Source organism: Haemorhous mexicanus, chromosome 3, assembly GCF_027477595.1.
Source record: "Haemorhous mexicanus isolate bHaeMex1 chromosome 3, bHaeMex1.pri, whole genome shotgun sequence".
NCBI lineage: Eukaryota > Metazoa > Chordata > Aves > Passeriformes > Fringillidae > Haemorhous > Haemorhous mexicanus.
Window position 1 is genome coordinate 80488269 of NC_082343.1, and position 17795 is coordinate 80506063.

General features: G+C 42.8%; 1 protein-coding gene across 2 annotated transcripts in view; it reads left to right on the plus strand.

The window, feature by feature from the left end:
* Positions 1 to 17795, plus strand: part of BACH2 (BTB domain and CNC homolog 2) — a 180358-nt gene that overhangs the window by 42197 nt on the left and 120366 nt on the right. For both annotated transcript variants that reach the window (XM_059842454.1, XM_059842455.1), the window contains exon 2: positions 481 to 567. The gene's annotated coding sequence lies outside the window, so the exon portion shown is untranslated. The remainder of the gene's footprint in view (positions 1 to 480; positions 568 to 17795) is intronic.

Here is a 17795-nt window from a genome sequence, read left to right on the forward strand (position 1 = left end):
GAAACTTTACGATTGAGTAATCTACTGTCAATGCAATTTTGCAAGTATTATTTTTACATCACTGCTGTGGTTATTAGTGGCATGTATTTGCTGTTGATACTGAAAGAAATTTAATTAGCTTTCTCTCCCTCTGTATTTCTGCTTTTGGTGTCACTGTCTGCTTGGTATTGGTCCTGGTGCTGCCAGGCAGGATGGCCTGGGAAGAGGGCAGAGGATTTGGGCATGAGAGAGCTGTGTTCTTTTGTGTAGCTCTACCAGTGGTGGGCTGTGGTATCTTATCTGCCTCTCCAAACTGGTATCTGTTGCTTCTGTTTGATCAATGAGTAATTTTGGGGAAAAGACTTTTTCTTGTTTAATGTTTTTATGAGATGAGGCAGAAAACAAAAGGCCTGAATATCTACTGCAAAACTGCTGTAATGCAAATAATAGATAATTGCTTGCAGGTAATCAATTTTCTCTTTTGTTTTGTTTTTCACACAGAGCAATGAGGCAAGAGAGAAATTTTTAAAAACAGAAAAATGTGATTGCATAAACATCGTTGTTGGCAGGAGGACTCAGTGGATTCAGGTAATAATGTGACACCACTTTTTATTACGCTTTAAAAACTGGCTGGGTTTCAGGCTGCCAGTGACCCTTTGTCAGGGGCTGAGGAGTAGAGGAAGATGACAAGGTATAACAAGACCCAGTAGCTGGCTGTTAATTCATTCAGACCAGGTAAGAGGGTGTGGGTGATCCCACAGTGCTGGGGAGTGATGCAGTAGCTTCCTGCTTTATGTCAGGCTGTTGTATCTGAGACTGGGTTTTTTTTGTTGTTGTTTTGTTTTGTTGGGAGTTTTTTACGGGCTTTTTTTTAACCCTAGGAGATTGTCTCCTTTGACCTCTTACGGCTTCGTTGATGTAGGCGGGGAAGCTCCATGCCTGTTTCATGGAAGAAGGTCAAATGATCTGCAGTCCCTTCAGACTGCAGAACTCTGAATCTACGAATATTTCCCTTGAATTCCCCCTTTAAAAGGATTTCTGGATCAGAGCAGATCATTATCTGCTGAAAGACCCAGACCTAGACCTTTACTGCTTCAGGGAATGACTGGTGGTTGTTTTCTGTGTGTGAAGACAATTTCTCATTGCATGTTTGTAGGAAACCTAATGTGTGATATTTAAGCATACTAATGTTTGCAACGTATTATCTTGAAGTAATGGACTTTAACATATTTAGATACTGTTTTGTAGGAAAAGTAAATTCCTGGCTAAAATGCATCTCTTATGGTTTTAATAATTTTAGTTATTTCCCTCACTGAAGGGGAGTGCAGAATGAAGGCAGGGGGAGTTTACAGTGCTAATTGCACTCCACATTTGTAATTGGGAGCAGATCCTATCCTCAATCTTCTTAGGCAATCCTAGTGAAGTCATCAGGCTTTTCACAAGCATATGGTTTTCCCCACGCCTGTGTGATTCTGGGATAAGGGCCTACGGTGTGCTTTTTCTTTCACCGATTTCTCATACGGAGGAAGTTTGAAAAATATGCATCATCTTTTCCAAAGTAGATTCTTGGTTTCTAGCAACAGTTGAAGAAGCTCTGCAGTATTTTATTGGGATCAGCAAAGCTTATTGCTTTAGACTGAGCTGTTTCTAACTGGCAAGTGCATTTTCTTCGTTAGGTGCATGGTGAGGAAAAAAGCAGTTGTGGGGTTGCATTGCTATAGTCATAACCAAGAAGGACGTTTAAAAAGGATATGAATGGGTGTGGATTTGATATTTCCTAAACCAGCTTCTTTTTAGTATTAAATTGCATACTCCAGGAAGCTAGTTGCTGTATCAACATTGATATAATAACACATTATTTTAAAAAATCAATATCCAGTCATAGAAACAAGTCCTGGTATAAGCAGTTGAGTGCTTACAGCTGTGATTTGTATGTATTTGCAAATGTAATGGGCTTTTTTTTCCCCTTGTAGCACTGGTAACTTGGATAAACACTGTATGTGTGACTCATTGCAGAATATAAACTTACTTTAAAGGAGCAAGTGTTGGATTTGCTGAATATCCTATTGCTTGCATCCCTGAATACTTTCTTGCAATAGGTCATGATTAATCTTAAATTGGCCAACCTGAGGGGAAAATTACTGCTGATGTCCCATAGGTACTTCAGAAACAAACAGAATGATGGAAGTACTTTAAAAACATAAATAGTAGTTAGAATTCATAAAGTCATAAAGCAAACATATGGTACAAGGCCTTTTAAAATACAACACTTGAAAGCTTTTTTTATCGTTTCAGAAAGAGCTTGTTTAGTTATCACAGGAAAAGTAAATATTTTCATTCCTTTCTCTTCAGCACTCTCTCATTTATCTTTCTCTTTTTCCTTTTGTACTTCTTTTGTGTCCCCCCAGAACGTTGTTATTTTGGTGGGATGGGGCACCAACACCAGATGTCCATAGAAAGCCCTGCTTGAGAACAGGAGATAAAACTGCTATTGGTCCTCCTGTTGTTAGGTACATTCTTGAAGTCCTTTTGCAGTGTCGGCACAGAGTTGATGTAATCCAAGCTGAACGCGCGCTGTGCGCATGTGTGCGTGAGCGAGATGTGATGGACACTGCAGCAGCTCCTGGGCCACTCCAGAACACACTTGTGTTTTAATGTCATACCCCAGACATTGGTGATGAGGGATGCAGTCCCTCTGTGTGTGTGTACACACACGTGTGTAGGCATGTGAGCTCACAGAGGGCAGCATGAGACAGCTCTTCTGCTGCACCTTTGGTGGGGTGGTTGTGGTCTCCACTGCTTTGAGCCATTAGTGGGACAGGGAGGTGTAGTTGTTGCTAGAAAGGGGTGGAAGGAGGAAGATGGGGAGCCGAGGAGTGGGGAACTGGGTGGGGATCAGGGGCCAGGGAGGAAGACTCAGCTCCAGAGGGAAATACTCTGTGCTTTGCAGTTGCTTGTGTGGATAGAAACCAGATGGTGCGCTGGAACACCCGCTCGCTTGGGCGGTGGCGGAGCCAAACATATGGTTAATGGTTAGGAGAAAGAGCTTTTCGAGCCAGGGCTTTGCTGACTGCCTCGCATTACAGATTGTTGCAGTGTGTCATTACATTGCCAAACTAAGTGCTTAATACCCGCTGCGGGCGCTGGGCAGGCATTTGCAGGAAGGATGCAGAGGCTCCCTGGTCAGGGCGGGAGGCTGACATCACGTACGGCCCCCTGCCACACCCCCCCACACCCTCTTTCCCCTCTGGAAGCCCCATAAATCTCCCCATTTACAAGCCCAAATCTACAGCAGGCAGTTTTCTTGCTCTGAGTGTCTTTAATGCCTTTATTTCCAACAGCGTATAGTTAGTTTTGCCCATTTTTTGTGCCTTTTTTTTTTTTTTTTTTTGGTCCTGAAGCAGCCGAGTTCACTGAGGCTGCAGCACCACACTTACATGTCCGGCATCCGAAGTTCCTGCTCTGGGATCTTTGGGCGACACCAGACTCCATGTTATCTAAGGAACTGCTGAGCTCATTCATCTCCTTTTCACGGCCCGCTTCCTTTTATTTTTAGCCAAATCCGTCAGGCCTGACAGGCGGGTAATTTGAGCCAGAGAAAGGGCAAAGCTCCAGGTCCTTTCCACAAAGCAATTCTTCTCCTCCCTCCTGGGAAGGCTCCAAACTTGGCCTGCTCCAGGCAGATGGATTTGTTGAGTCATGTGAGATCATTTACACAAAAACACAGCGAGGCAGTGAAAAGGAAAAAAAAAAAAGGGGAAAGAAAAAAGAGAAAAAGGTGGGGGGGAAGGGGTGGGAGAGCATGCACTGCCGGGGCTGCTGTGAGCGTAGGAAATGTGCTGTGAGGCAGCTAGACAGAGGAATGCAGCAGATTCATTCTTGTATAAGGTAATGTCTCGTTTACAGTACAGGGTGGAGCCAGCACGGAGGAGAAATCTTTTGAAAACAGATTACTCATTTAAAACAAAAATTCTCCTTAAAATAAATAATAATAATAATAATAATAATAATAATAAAGAAATAATAAAACACCCAAAACAACAACCCGACCAGCAAGCGAGCGGCGCACACGGGCGCGCAACAAAGGCGGCGTTGTTGACAGCACCGGATTACAGTAGCGGTAAACTCCGGGCTGGGAGATTGCTGGAAAATGAGTTTGCTCCGTGATGCAACTGGAGTTTGCTTTGTCTGGCCGCCAGTTCAAGCGTTGCAGGGGAGACTGCAAGCCCAGCGGCAGCAGGGCACGCTTTGCTCCATCCAGGGATGGTTTCAGACAGTGGGGAGGGATGGAGCGAGCAGTTAAGACTCCTGAGCAGACAGGCTGGGGGGACATCATTAACAGCAAAAATGAGGGGGGATGTGCATGGAGGGGGCGGGAGAGAACCTCTTCTTGCTTTGGTTTTGAGCTGGTTGTGGCATCATCTTTGTTGCATCCAGGAGTAAATTCCATTTATTCAGTTGAATGTGAATTTTGTTTTCGTTTGCAACCTAAGCTAACCCCAGCATGTTGGGTTTTGGTTTTTTAAGTGGGTGGTAAGAGAGAACATGAAACTTGGAGCTTTTCAGATCTTGTTACATCCTAGAGAATTAGGTTGGGTTAATTTATGCAGTGTTCTAACAAGATGCGTTCAAACCTTTAAATAGACTGTATTTAAGTATTGTTAATATAACTCCCAGTTACTCCAGTTTTCTTAGCAAAGCAGTATCTAAAGGTTACTGTTTTGTCCCAGCGGACATTAAAAATTAAGAATAGAAGTAGGAACTGGAAATTGGTGGGAAACATGCAATAAAACAAGTCCAATGCAAAGTATTTCCGAAAATTCTCAGCAACAGTTAAGGAACTTCAGGGAGCATGTAAACAAGAGTTTGTATTTTCACATGACACGTTTCCCTGCCGAGTAGTATCTTCTGCATTGCTGACTCCACAGCAATGTCTGTTGAGGTGCTTTCCTCTGGTGGGGGGAGGGTTTGTCTGGAGCTTGCCTCCCTCTAACTTGACCTTGTCTTTCCCTTTTTCTCCTCCTGCTGCTTTTTTACACTTTTGTCTGAGACATGGCTGGCTTTCCCAGCCCGCTTGCTCTGCTGGGCTGAGCCACTGAGCACAGCATGTTCAGTGTGGGGAGGGCCTTCCCTTGTGTGCTTGGAGTTTTCTTTCTCGGTGGAAACCCTTTGTCTTGTCTGTCTCTTGATGAGGCCACCGCGTTACTTATGTACAAGGAGCACTTGGCAACATCCCAAGTCCCAGCTGGGGTTCTGCAAGGCACAAACCCCCCAAGGGGTCCCTGAGCATCAGCTGATGTCTGGTGTGAGGATCAGCAGAGGGATAGAACTATGAATATGAGGAGTACAGACAGGCTTGGGACCTAGATGGTGCAATAAGCTGTGGCCGTAGCACAGCAGCCTTTAATGGGGAATGGCTGTAGATTGCTCTGAGATCCTTGGAAAGGTTCTGGAGAAGGACAGCTCTGTTATTTATTCTGTTTGCATAGTTACTGTAACTTTCTTTCCCTTTTTCCCCAAAAACCTAATCATCCCACATTTTCTGTTGCTGTGAGCAACATTTCCTGTTGTTACCCAGAGCTGCAATTCCAGTTAAATTCTCACTTTGTAAAGCTAATCTCTCAGCAGTGAGTGTGGGATTTCCAAAAGAAAATGCATTTGTGAAGAGCCAGTTTTTAAGATTTTTGTCTTAGTGGACAATTCTGCAAAACTCCTTTTTTAACTATTCACATTCATTATTGGCTGAAAGCTCTAGCTTCATCTCTATTTATGGCACTTAGAAGACTTGTAGGTCTTTCATTCCCCTACGGAGTGCCCCAGTCCTCAACGTCTCCTTTTTCCGCTTCAAAGATGCCACATGTGTTGCTTTTTGCATCTGTACGTCAGACAAGCAGCCCGACTAGGCAGGTTTCGGGAACTGTTTATGACCTGTCTATCGGGAAAATCAGCCTTACTCTTCCTTCCCCCTCTTTCACAGCCGCTCAACTTCCTCTCCTTCTTCTTGAAGTGTGTTGATGCTATCAGCCCCCTAATTCTTTTATCTCACTTCTCCTATCGTTTCCATTCTTCTGTCTGTCTCATGATTAGACTAGAAATTTCTCTGCTGCTGCTGGCCTCTTCCCTCCTGGCACGTACTGTGGCGCTGCCTCCTTTGGGATCTGAGGAGGGATGAGTATGGAGTTCATACCTGTTGAATCATGTCTTATGGTTGGCATCAGTTTGCAAAGGTAGAGGACATTGTCTATGGCAATTTTTCTTTCAATTAGGGGCTTTAAACTACTAATTCTCTCCCTCCTAGGTTGGAGGATAAGCAGGATGTCTCCACCAAGGCTTGGGAAGGGAGGCACTGAGAAGGGAGGCACAATCTCTTTATGTTATGACAAGGAGAGATGTGCTAGAAGAGAGGTAGCCCTCCATGTTTGATGTCACATTATCCTTTCGATGTGGCAGGATAGTGATTCTATCCCGTGGAAAACTTAAGCAAACTTTATAGTACTCTGCAGTGATATCTAAGGTGAATGGAGCAAGTGTCCATTTATGGGACTTAGGAAATAACCTCAAAATAAATAAATCCCTAGCCTGCCTTCCCCCTAACAGAAAATTATAGAAGTTGTAGTGTAGTGGCGGCAATTTTCTCTTTGTCGTGTGTTCATCCAGAGGGCGTTTCAGGGGAGGGACAAGATTTATTTTAAACAGATCAATCTAAGTTTCTGTGGAGCTTTAAATCTATGTACATTTTTCTCATCCAGCACTGAATTGATGCAACAGGGAAGTGCAGGACTGTTTGTAATGTATGTGAAACCTAGCTGTTGTCTGGATGCAGCCAAATCCCATTAACTGTGATTTCCCTGCTTCCCTTTTCCTCCTGTCGAGCCTTCTGGATAGCGGCTTTTCTTAACAGCTTGTTTGTAGAATCTGCTCCCAAATCTCCCAGTGGCTTCACTCTTCTCAAAGCAAGGGAAACTCTGGGAGCAGCTTTTTACCTGTTTATCATCCAGTTTCCATTTCTGTTAGAAAGTCTCCGTCGGCAATAGACCAAACAAGCTTAAATCTCTTTGCCTTCCATGTGGTCAAGCACAGCGGAGGTTAAAGTTCTTCCAGAGATTAAACTTTGCAGGTATGTTAAGTGATACATCAGTTTAGACAGCATTTGCGTACAAAATTGCCTTCTTGAATTTCCTCAGAGCATCCTTAAGGAACCTTAAAAGTTGTCTGAAAGTCAATAGCGAGTATGCCCAAGCACCCTCTGACAGTGCCTTTTCAGTAGCAGGTTTTCAAGTCTGTGTTAAAAAAATACCAAGTTGTTTTAAGGCTCTGTTCATTTCATTAGCTTTTCACTGATAGCTCCTGTAGCATTACTAACTGCTAATGTGATCCTTTAGTTTATTGCCCTGATTTTGTTATAAATTAAATTGGTGTCAGCGAAAGTCACTACTGATCAGATGCTGTAGAAATGTCTTTTTTTTAACTTCTTTGCAGCCTTTGTACAATTAATGAGAACATACTGTTGCTTCTTGATAAGTTCATTCATGTTTAATAGCTATGTGTGAGCCATATTTGGCTTTTAAGTGGATGTATCACAGCTCTTGAAGCATTTTGGTGGCTAAATAGCTGGGATTAGACACTCCAATTGCTCTTGCCAATTGTTTTCCAGTGTTCATACTGAACTCTGTGTGTTACAAAAATATTTTTAGTTATAGCCTTGTCGGATTTGTGTAAGGAGAAGAAATGTCCTCATTTTTCAGAGAAGTTTATCTGGGAGTGAGTGGAATTATGTTAATGTTTTTTTCTCACTTGGTCAAATTTTAAGTGCTGAGATGAAAGGCCCACTATTACTTGCAAAAATAAGGCTTGCTTTTGCAGGAGTGGAGCAATTTATCTTCTGTATCTGCTTCACTAATTGCAGGCTGTAAAGACCCTAAAGAGTCCAGCTAGTCAACAATTTCCTTACTACAACCAGGGGAAAATCAGATTTAAAATGCACTTAACTGATGCTCCGTTTCACATTTTAATACCTCTTGATTACTGTGGTCACAGCATAAATAAATACATTTGATTGCTTAGTGGATCATGCAAGTGTTGGACGCCTTCCTCCCTCATCACAATACTCCTTTTATCAAAGATAGCTGCTGTCATAAAGCCTCAAGCTGTTGATTAGGTACAAGGGAATATCATACATGGGAAAATAAACCCGCACCCACAAGGTAGCTTCTTACTAGAAAGTAATGAGATTTCTATTGCAAAATTCAGCTTGTTGTTTTCTGTTTGAATACTTTTCAAAATTAATAATAAAATACTGAAAAATAAACTTGTTGTGGATTCTGGGAGAATTACCATGGGATATCTGTCTGTTTGGTTTTGAGTTGGTTGCTAATTGGCTTCCACATACTAGTACCGTGAATTGGTCTGAAGCCCCTGTAGTGAGCTTGTACTAGTCTGGACCAGCTCAGACTCGTTGCTGCCCTTCTCCATGCTGTTCACTGTGGTTAATGGTGTCCAGAAGGATGGCAGAACCCGGATAGTTATGATTAAAGAATTCTTCTCCTGGGATGCACTTCTTGGACACAAGCATCAGTGGAGCCCTTTTTGCAGCGGTGATGTTGTAGGCAGGGGGACTGCATGGGGAGGACGCCGTGGGTAGCACTGTGCTGCTGAGGGTATGGGTGGCACAGCCATACCTGCTCAGATGGCATTTTGAGAGCGAGAGGTTAAAAGGGCAAGGGTAAACCACGGTCTGAAACGGACTCTTGCATGGGGCAGGTCTGTTCTTGGGTGACACTCATTTGGTTGTGCAGCTCAAGTGCAGCCAGAGTTTCACCCCTGCCCACAGGCTGACAATCATATGCTCAGTGGGAAGTTACTTTTCTGCTGGGTTTTGCCCCCGGTGAGTGTTGTCATTGGACGTAACAGAAAATTAAGGGGCAGAGGTTTGTGGGGTATCGTATCCTGTTCGTCGTTTAAAATAAATCTTCTGTGATTAATTCTCCATGGGGCAAAGGGAGAGAGGGGTTTGTGCTCTAAACTCTGGAGAATTTTTAGTATTTAATGCTAATTTTAACCCTGAAGCATTAGTGAATTAAGTAGAGCTCCAAGTGCTGCAGTTAGCCTTCGAGAGGAAGCCCTGGATAGCATTGCTGATGGAGTGATGATAGCAGGGAGTTCCCATATGCATGCAGCAGCATTTCTACAAGAACTAAAGGTTGTTATTTCCAAACACAAGCGGAAATGCACGTGAGTTGGTGACACATATTTTGGTTTTCAGTACAGTAGGTGGCAGGAGAGACAAAGTGACAGCTTGCCTGGGGTGGCTGTTGGTCCACCTGCCATAGTAACAAATGACCGTCTATGCCCAGTGCTGTGGAATAGATGTGACATCGTATTGCCAGGTGCTTTTGTGAGATCTGTCCTCTGCTGTGATCAACACAATGCCATAACAAGACGGGAACATTAGATACACATATTGCAATATCCCCGTGTTAAATGCCACAATGTGTACTTGTCATGTTTTTGTATGGTGTCTTCTGGTACCACTACTGGACTAGAGGTTTTGTGGCAGCCTACGCCAGTTCAAGTTATGACCACTCATTGTCTTCCTCTTCCTACCTTGTCCTTGGCCAGGACTTGCCCCATTCCCTCTCGTGCCAGTGTTGGTGCTTATGAAGCTGACCATAATCTGCTTGATGGGGTAAAGCCAGTCAACAACGAACTAAGCTAAAGACCGGGTTGGACTTTGTACAACTCAGCAGGAGTATCTCACCTCGTGGTTGTGAAAACAGTGTTGAGGTAAAGAACTAAGTGATAGGAAAAGGGACTGACAAATTCAGGCAATAGAGTGCAGCCTTGATCACCCCTATCAAACAGGATGGATGACAGTGAAGTAGACACCAGCAACTTCTCTAAGTCAACAGCTCATAGACTTCTGGGCTTCTGATCTGCAGTTGCATAAAACAGCCTTAAAAGCCTGAAAAACTTTTTAAGTATATAAGAGTCTTTCCTAATGGAGAGGCAAACTGAAGAAGTGAAATTAGTGGCATTTTCCCTTTGTCTCTTAGACATATGTCTCCTTTTTTAGATGAAAGGGATATTCCTCATCCCACTTCAGTGAAGGTGAACAGATTTTTTCCTTTCTTCTTTATGGGAGGTTTGGTCTCCCAGTGCCCCCAAGGACAAAATCCGCCCTGGTGCGTGTGTAACCTGAGCAATGTCAATGAGATTATAGAACAGGAGAGGTGATTTGGCTCTGGGTTTGTAAGTGGAGAAAGGAAGAGCTTTTGTCCGTTGATTTATAGGGAAATTAGTGTATGGCTAAAATATGCCCACCTGTTTGCTGTGCTTTTTTCCTGAGTATTGTTCCCTGAAGGACTTCTGGTCCTGGAAGCAACTTCATTGTGCAGGCCTGCCTTAGAGCCAAGAAGAGCAGATAGTATATGACTCATACTTGTCAGAAGAATCTTTAGTATACATACAAGCTTCCAGTGATGACTTTAGTCCTTCCTTTTTATCTGTATTTGGACATATAATCTGAATTCTGGCAAATCAAAACATGCATGTATGATCGCCTAAATTTAGCATCTTCATAAGATGTCAAGTCCTTTTGCTCAGCTCCATTACTTATATTCTGTTTCCATGACCACTGGTTTTGTAAGATTGTTGTCAGTGTTTTTTCAATAAATTAATGCTGGTTTTTTTTCATTGAAGGTTGACTGAAAATTGAACTGGTGTTGAAGTTGTAAAATTGTCAGTGTAACATAGTAGCAAGGACAAGACATCTTTTGTCTTTGCTGGAGAGTCTGACTGCCCCATAGATAGAACCTGAGCACTTCATACCGATGAAAAATGAAGGCAGGAACACAGTGATTTATTGAAGGTCGTGAAGGAAACCTGAAGGGTTGAAACCTAGGTCTCTTCTACCCCACCCCAGGAAGCTGAATCCTGTGATTTCTAGAAGGGTGAAGTTTACTTCCTCTTCCCCTGAGAGTATGAAACTCTTCCCATTGGAAAAATATTTGTTCTTGTCACGGCAGGTGCAGACACACAAAACAAATTTGGAACCAAGTTTGACTCATTGCCACAAAAACAGACACATTTAGAGAGTAGCTAGCTAGAGCTGTATTGTGCAGAATGAACAAGGGAAATGGTCTGAGTGGCACAAAAAAACAGTAACTTCTCTGTTGTGGCTTTACTCAACTCTCTGATTTGTATTTGGACCAGAGGAGGGACCTGGGCATGCACTGGGTTTAGGCAGCTTTTGGACTGCTCCATCCCTTGCACCCAGGCCAGGTTTTTTCTCATAGAAAAGCCATTTGTAAAGAATAGGACCTCATTGGCCTAATTCTCCTTGAATGGGCTGGTATCTTGCAGATATTGGTATGCTGACAGAAACACTGTGGCTGCAAACAGTTAATTGGTTCTGTAACCAGGTTTAACTGTAGAGGGCTCTGCTTGGTGAAGAGGATCAGGAAGGAGTTCCTATATTTTAAAGCACAAGCTGTCTGAGGCTAATTATGAAAAACATGCCAAGCTGAAATACTCATTCTTTTAGATAAATTTCCATAAGCAGCTCATAGACAGGTTTATGCTGCACTGGAAGAAGTCTGACTGCACTTTAATGTTGATACCTGGATTGGTGATTAGGAAAAGATCGTTAAACAACTGGAGTTTAAATACCAGTACAGCTTCATTGTAATAATTTCCCCAAAGGCACATTGGTAATTCTGCTAAATAGAGGCTTTAATAGACTTCAATAATGTGCACTTGGGAGACCCTATACACAAAGGAATAATGCATAAAACATTCGTTATTGTAAACTGCTACCTTTGCATGTAGAAAGGAATCTGTTGGAAGAAAACTGTTGTGTTGAGCGTGGCAATGTGTCGGAGGTGTTAGCAGACAGAAGTCATTGTCACCCCCTTGCCTAATTCACCTGCTGTGGTTGAAGTTGCATCATTTTACTCAACAGTGAATGAATTATACGAAGTAGACATTAGTTTATTTTCTAAGAAGTCCTTTGAAAGCTGGTGGGCCACGGTGGTTCACAGGGCTTTGTTTTCTTTGATATGCTGATTTAGTGTCAAGAGAAGAGGTACCTGGTAGGAAGCATAGCATAACCCCATTAAAAAATGACATAAAAACGTTGACATTAAAACAACACAAAGCAATCCTAGCAAGTGGCTCTAAGTGAGCTTAGTGTTGTATTTTGATTTCTTTTCACTGCACTGCTGCTGCCCTGATGGAGAACAGGTGAAAAGGAAGGAGCAGATGCTTTCGGTAGTACAGTAAGGCATTTATCTCTTTTAATGAGGTAGCATCATTAGTGCTGACAAAGTGCTGCAAATCCATACGTGTAATGCACTGCTGCTGTCTTTTAGTAGTGCACACAGGCTTTTGTACTTCTGAGCATTTGAATCTGCTGAATCACAGGTCAGGCATTATCTCCTGTCTGATGCTGGGTTGCATTTTTGGTGGTTTGTTTTTATTTTGTTTGTATTGGTTTGTTTGTTTGGTTTTAACCTTTTTATATCCTGTTCCCTCCCCTTCCCTCCCCCCACCCCCAGTCTATTGCCTTTAATGTCTGGGAACTGAAGCACTCGAGGATATGTATTGGGGCAGGCAGAAGTGTACCAATTTTCCAGGTATAGGAGTTGATTGAAATGCCATGTCTGTTGCAGTGCACGGACTTCTCTATAACTGGGAAGAGGGAGGCTGGTTATAGGTCTTTGAGCCTGATTTCTTTTGCCTAAGATGGGTAGAAGTTTTGGGTTGGGTGTTGGTTTTTTTCCCTTTGCCCTCTGCCTGTTTCCTTTAGAGCAGTGGCATAAGTCAGCCACACTAATCATGTCAGCCAGTGACACTGACGTTCAGTAACAAAGAGCTGCAGAAAGAGGGAGAGAGGTGGCTGTGGCACTGGACAAGGAGCAGCAGCAGTTGGAGGGAAATCTGCAGGTCAGAGCATTCCTGTACAAAATCTGTCACTGTAAAAGTCATGTGCACAGTTGTATTCAAGGTGTCCAAGAGAAGAAGTGAGATGTGTGTCAATGGATAAATGTCCTTTATATCTCTACTTTTCATATGGTAAGCATTACAGCCCACAACTATAATAGTATGAAAATAACAAAACTTCAAAGAAATAAATCTAAATTTTAAAAAGCTGGGAGGTTTTAATAATGTCTCTGTTAAAAATTACTTAATAACCCCAGACCTCCTATCAAAACCTCCACTACAAACAGGCAACATAACCTAGACATTTGAGGTATGCTGTGTGTTTATCTGAGAGCCACAGAGTGTCACTTGGGCATCCGTGCTGATTCCAGGAAGAGAGCCTGTCGGTAAAACAGATTCATCTGAGTAGATCACGCACACAAGAAAAAAAAGTGGTTCCTCTTTCTTTTTTTTATCTGCATGCCCCTCCCATCCTGGGCTTCCCAACACCTGCTTGTGCTGAAAGAACAAAACAGAATTGCAAGATTCCTCAGCATTAACTGTTGCCTGACAGTCCCAGTTAAACACTGCAAGGTTATCCCATTTTACCTCTTCATTGTTTTTTATTGCTCTCTGCCACACATCCAGTGAGTTTCTGCAGCATCCTCAGATGGACCTCCATGTTTTTTGTGCTCTGCCATGAACTGAAAATCAGTGTTGTTCACCAGAGCTGAAATTATTCCAGAGTTGGGGGTTTCTCATTGCCCACCCCTGTTATGTTATGCTCACACCAAGGGGGGGGACATGACTGAGGGCCAAAAAATTCACAGCTAGCACATACTAAGTATTATCAAGTAGCCACACCACGGAGTGGATGTTTGGGTCAAGACTACATAAAGGTCCATTAAATCTTGTAACTTTTATTAAATTTGTTTATTTAATCCTGGAGAGATCCAAGGGTATGCTTCAGTGATGCCCAGTCAGCATTCCCCACTGCTGAACTAGAAGCATCATTCTGCAAAGCAACAATCTCACTAGTGGCTTATTGCTTCCTCATGCTCCTGGCTGTCTTGAACTGGCAGAAGGTAATGGCCAACAGGTTAAAGAAAAGGTATTGTCTTGGGAAAGCTTTAGGCCTTTTAGAGCTTTTAGATCTTTTTTGGTTTTACACACACACTGACAGCCCATTGCTTCTATAAATCATCATTTCTACAGTACATACCAAAGATTCTCTGTGCTGTCTTATTCCAGCAGTGAAACCAGAGTTCAACTGCCTCTCTTCCAAGGTTGGGATTACAAAAACTTCACACCGTCTCACCCTCCTCTCTTGCTGCAGGCACTCTGGTCCAATGAATAAATACTTGGCCGAGTTTTACTACCCTTTACCGCTTTAACTAAAACCAAATGCCTTCTGCTTTGTTGAAGGCAAGTCATGCCTACTTCTGTTGCTCCAGCCAGCAGTTTCTCAACCAGCTTGGCCTCTCAGGGACTGATTAATTTTTAGTGACTCTGAAACAGTTACCAATCCTTTCTGTGATTGATGCATGAAAAGAAAGTAACATTGTCCAGGGTTCCTAGGGAGTGAAAATAGCTGGTCATACCTTTTCTCAAGACTATGCGTGACCCAACTTCGCTCTCATTTCTCTAAAAAAACTGGGCTGAAAGTGTTGTGATGGAGGGCAAAGGGATAGGATGGAAGTATCGACAAATAAGCAGGAGATAGTATGACAGGCTTCTGTATTAAGGTTATTTACTCCTTTTTTATTTCCTTTTTTGTGGCCAGTTTATTAAAAATATTTTAGCACTTGGCACCACTTCTCAAGAGGAGAAAGTGCTGGTCTGCTTGTCAGTACTGTTTCAGAGCAGACTTAGAGGTGATGAAGCCACAGGCTTGATGCTTATTTCTCATAGGAAGTATGGGGCAAAGTCCTGATGGAGAAGGGCTGCTCGTCAGCAACTGCAGCACTGGTGGGCCAAAGTGTGTTTGCCTGGCTTTCCTGGGTGGTCGACTGGCTCGTATGCAGCACATGGAAACAGATCTTTTGGAATGTGAAACCGTGCCTTCTGCATTTCTCCCACAAGTATTTTATAGTTTTGACTGGCATGTGCAAAGGAAATGGAGAATAATAGAAGAAAAAAAAATTATATGACACTTCAGCTGTGCTTCTTTTCCATACCAAGGTTTTGCATTTAAAGCAAAAAGACCAGTCTTGTGTTGTTGCAGAAGTCTTTTTTGGAAGTTTAGTGAAGAGTTCTTTTGGTAAATGAGTAAAGATTTCTTCCTCCTGAAACTTATCTCCAGTTTAGACAGTGGATGTGCTCAGAGGAATGGAATCTGATTCCTGATTTTGCAGAAATAGGTTGCGAAGGGACCTTGAGTGTTTGGAGATTTTCTTGGTTTTCTTCCCTTTTTAGTAAAGATGTTATAAACTAGTAAGTATCCAGACTATTTTAAGTCTCATACGTGAGGAGGAGGATGCTCTCTCAGTGTGGCTGCCATCTACTAACTAGCTTAGTGGTCGTGGTTCTCAACATTTGGTGTAATGTAGAAGTAGCATATCTTTTAGACAGATCCTTGCCAGCAGGACTCCTTTCTCCCTCAGGTTCAGCTGAAGAGCATGGAAGACACAGCCCGCAGATGTAGAAGTTGTCTTTTCAGAGTCCCTGGAAGATCCAACTTTGGCCAAACTGAACCAGCCGTTTAAGGCTGAGGATCCTCTGTACTGCCAGAGAAGTTGCCTTCCTGTAACAAACAAAAGGATCTTTGCCTTGGAAGTGAGAGTTTAAAAATACACAATCATGCAGAAGGGGCACTGCAGCAGTACATATGTTAGAGCAGTAGTGCATGAGTGCAGGGGGGGTGAATGGGCATGTGTGAGTCAAATAGAAATGTTTGCTTTCGCCCCAGTTCTGCCTTCTGAGGTAGCTTCCTTCTCCAAGGACATGGTCCTGCTTTTGTGAGGAATGCCTGAGGGCTCAAGTCACTTAGCTTCTGAGCTTTGTAAATCTAGGTATAAGTGTTCTGTTGTTTGCAAGGAGCCTTGCAGTCTCTGATGGGAGTATGTGTAAAAAGTATACATGTGAAAAGTACCCCTGCCTTTGCAGTGGCTTTCAGATTAAAGATCTGCTTTGTTAACTCGATGGCTCCTAAGCCTACTTTGTCAGCACCGAGATGCTTCCAGCTGGCTTACAGCTCTTGGTTTCATCTAAGAGCAATCTGTAATCCAGGAGTGTACAGGTAAGTGAGCTCTTGAGAGCTTTGTGGAAAAGGAACGATGCATTCAGCATGATACTTGGAGAAGGTGAATATTCTGACAGTTTCCCATTGTGTCACACTGTTCTGTTTTGAATATTGTGCCTTCCAGTTATCCTCTCAGTAGAACAAGGCGCTTGGAGGAGCCCAAAAAGTGTACACTTAATTGCTTTTCAAATGATGTGAAGTCTTGGAATGCAATCTAGCCATTGCTCATTAACTAGCCAAACCTATTAAGCCTGGACAGCAAGCAGGACTGAGTCGTTCGCCCTTGATTGCAGGCAGCTAATGGAGCTGTGGGAGCAGGCTGTGACTGCAGAGTGCAAGTGGCAGTAGACTCCCAGCAACCCTCCCTGTTTTGAACTTGCCCTACACTCCATTTAGACTTCTGGCTTTGAGACAGATGATTTCAGAGTGGTGAGGAGGGGGGAAGGTGGAGTGTGGAAAGCATTGTCTTCCCAGCTATGTTAGCTTTGATCAGAAGTTAAAAATTAATCAGAATTCGAATGGTACTGGTAATTTGACATTCAAACCTGCAGAAGCAGAGGGATTTGTCATCTGGCCATGGTTGGCTTTGATTGTTGATTGGTACTCTTGCAGATGGTTCCATTACACAACACTAAACAAAAAAAAAATTGCCCAAACAATGTGACTTGGCATCTCCTCGGTGTTTTTTAGCTTGGAGGGGATCAGCTGATCTTACAAAGCCCATATAGAGGTTGTTGGAACCCATGAAGCACATCCTGTCTTGCAAAACGGCATGGTAGTGTTTTCTTGCATCTTCACACCACTCTAGCAGCACAAGAGAAAACAAAAATCAATAAATGTTGAGATTTTGCTGTTTGTTTTTTTTTTTTTTTTTTTTGTAGTAGTTTGAAATAAAATGAGGATAGTTGGGATTTGCCCAGGAAACTTGAAGTGTTTAACCTTTTAAACAGAAAAGTGTTTAACCTTTTAAACAGCTCCTCAACTGGAGATGGATACAGCCCCTCACTATGTAGTGTTTGCCTCTAGAGCACTCTTGGCCCTGTGCCGGAGCATTGTTTCAGATGAGCTTGTGCTGCTGTCTGAATCGCGAGGATCTCATCCTTCAGCACTCACATGCCTCCCATCCAGTTGTACTTTGTGCCCAGCCTTATTTACCTTGTGGGTTTTGCCAAGATCACAGCTTGGTGGTGTGGCTTTGGGCCCAGTCAGACCATCTGTCAAGAAGAAGGGGAGGAGAAGGTAGTAGTTTTGACATGTTGCTTGAAGAAGCACATGTCCAAATGTGCTTTGAAATCTTTGTTCTACTTGCTTGTTCAATACTTTCAAGGTGCTGTGTATTATGGAATATCTTTCTTTTGTGCTGCCTTACTTTCCCTGTTGTGGAGAGATCATTTCATTTCTAGTCTGGATTCGTACATTTTGTTTGTGCTGCTGGCAGATCCTCTCTACACCCACTTTTCACTGATATTTAAACTTTAAAAGATAAAATAAAAATCTTTGGTGTCATGGAACACTCACTTGCTTGTAAAACAGTTCTATATACCAGAGATGCTATTTAAAAATATTGTAGGAGTCTAGTAATACATTAGCATTTTATGCATTCCACTCTGAGCAGTCCCAAAGTGCTTAAACTGTAGTGCACACATGCAGCCCTGTG